Here is a 2,625-nt window from a genome sequence, read left to right on the forward strand (position 1 = left end):
TTCATTCAAATAATCATGATTGCTTTCTAAATATCAATTACAATTCACATCAATTGGTATCAGAGCAGGATTCAAACTGCATTGATCTGATTTTCGTTTTAGAATCATTTGCTTTTTGAGTAGTGTTTTTATTCAAAAAATTTCCGCGCATTTTGGTTCTAAAAATCACTCTTTATCTTCATATTTGAATTGATTATGCATTTGAATTGTTTAGTCGAGTTATCGATTAGCAATTAGTGATCAATTCATTCGATCAATTCACAAAATCATCAAGTTTTTCAAGTTTTTCTGAAAAATTCTCGTGTTCATCAATGGCGAACTTCAACATGAATACCATGACTTCTGTGACAACCTGAAATTTCCATTCTGTACAAACTATATCACTTCAATAGAAGTAGTAGCAGTCACAGTTAATTTTCAGACTCTTCGCGTAAGTTTGAGAAATTCAGGGTTTACACTTCAGGAAATATCAGGAGAGTGGGTGCACTTGGGTTTGGTGCAACACTGTTATTCCAACACTCTAATTTATTAGGGATCATTTCAGGAATAAAAATATTTTCTTCCAAAATATCTCAGGACTATAAATAGATTTCTAAACCAAAATCATTCATTATTCACATTTCCGACTAGAGAAAAGCCATTTTCTCTCTGACGGATCTTCGAGTTTTTATACCAAAACGTGAGTAACTCTTTATAGTAATGTTAGAAAGCCTTATACGTGTCTATAACATGTTTTAGAAGGCTAAAACATGAAATCTAGGAGTTTACACCTCGAGGTGTTCTTGAGCGGTAAACTCCCGAAACGAAGCCAAAACCGATACTTGTGTTATGATAAGGCCTTATATGTTTATGTATGCATGTTAGGGACAAGAAAACAAGCCACAATCCACCCAATATTGGGAGTTTACGGCCCAGAACCCTCTTAGGCCGTAAACTCCATATTCTAACACTAAATGGTGCTTTGAGGATACTAGGACTTTAGAGCTTGTATCTAGGCTATTTCCCCAAGTAGCACAAGGTCTTAAACACATCAAATGACACAAACAAAAGTGAGTTTACAGCCCAAGAGAAGCTTAGGCCGTAAACTCCATTGAAATGGACAAAAAGGGTGTTTTCATGACACCTAAAGCCCTAGACCTTTACAAGGAATTGTACCCACTTAATGGAAGGACCAAACCACATCAAAATCACTTAACAAAGTGAGTTTACGGCCAAGACATGGTTCTTGGGCCGTAAACTCCTAAAAAGGGCACTAAGGTGTGCCTAATGCCTTCATATGCTAGGAATAAAAGTCTAGAACATATCCCATAAGTGCAAGAGGCTTGAAAACAACAAAAACCCACATTACTTAGAGTTTACGACCATAAACTCTAAGGGTAATGGCATTGAGGCCGTAAACTCCTAATTGGAGTACTTCAAGACCTTAAACCCTTCCAAGGACTTAGCCACTAAGTTAGAACAATTCTAGAAAGCATCTGGGACTTCAAAACACACCAAACACACATGTTTGGGAGTTTACAGCCGTAAACTCAAGAGTTTACAACCGTAAACTCCATGTGTGATGGTTTAGAGAGAGTAAACTCTCATATGGGGTCCTTTGGAAACCCTAAACACAAATACCCTGTCCCACAATAGCTTAGATGCAATCCTTATGGCTTAAAACACTTATATAAAGTGTTTATTATGCCTAGGATGTCTTAAACATTATCAATTAGTCAATTGTGTCTAATTGAGTGCATATATGTGTGATTATATGTTCATTAGGATCGTAGTGTGTTCACAAGCCCTCGCTTGACACCTAGCCATCCGATACCGTTCATTTCATTCCAATCACCAACTACAGGTGAGTTCATACCCCTAATCAATGTTTTAAATGATTTTAAATGCTTTAAAGGGGGGGGGGGGGGAATACAAGTAGAAACAAACATGTTATTAAATCATTGTTATGTATTTCATAACAGTGTTTGTCATTTAACAGATTTCACATACTACAAAATGTGATGCATGAAATGGTTTTAAATCTTAAAAACGCATTGTTATCAATTGTTTTACCTTTGAAATGTATATTATAAATGACATCAAGTCATTGTTAATTATTGTTCAAAAACCCATAAGAGGTCTTATAAAACCATTTTACATTATTGAACTAAACTATGCATGTACACTTATATTCTTATATATGTATGAATGTTATAGTTTACAGTTTTCATTTGGTTTCTCACACCCTTGAGTAGTAAGAGTGTATAAACCTACTTGAACAACCAATTACCTTCCAGCAAACTATCATAGGGATAATTTGGAGATATCAAACATAATTCCTATTACAAGGAATCACACAAGAGTCAGTTCATTCATGAGTCTATACGAGTACATTACCTGATACATGAGTACCTTTACATTTGATTACATGATACATGAGTACGTTTACATATACTTACATGATACATGAATACGCGTACATGAACGCATTACATGAGTACCTTTACGTAGATACACTTAGTTATGTACATTTACATGAATACTTGTATCTCGAATTGCAAGGATGATTTATTAGTACCTTCTGTTTAAATCTTCCTGCATATCCCTAGTACCTCGGGATATCTAGACAGGACCCTATCCCCAGTA

This window comes from Lactuca saligna, chromosome 8 (genome assembly GCF_052625555.1).
Source record: "Lactuca saligna cultivar CGN05327 chromosome 8, ASM5262555v1, whole genome shotgun sequence".
Taxonomy (NCBI): Eukaryota; Viridiplantae; Streptophyta; class Magnoliopsida; order Asterales; family Asteraceae; genus Lactuca; species Lactuca saligna.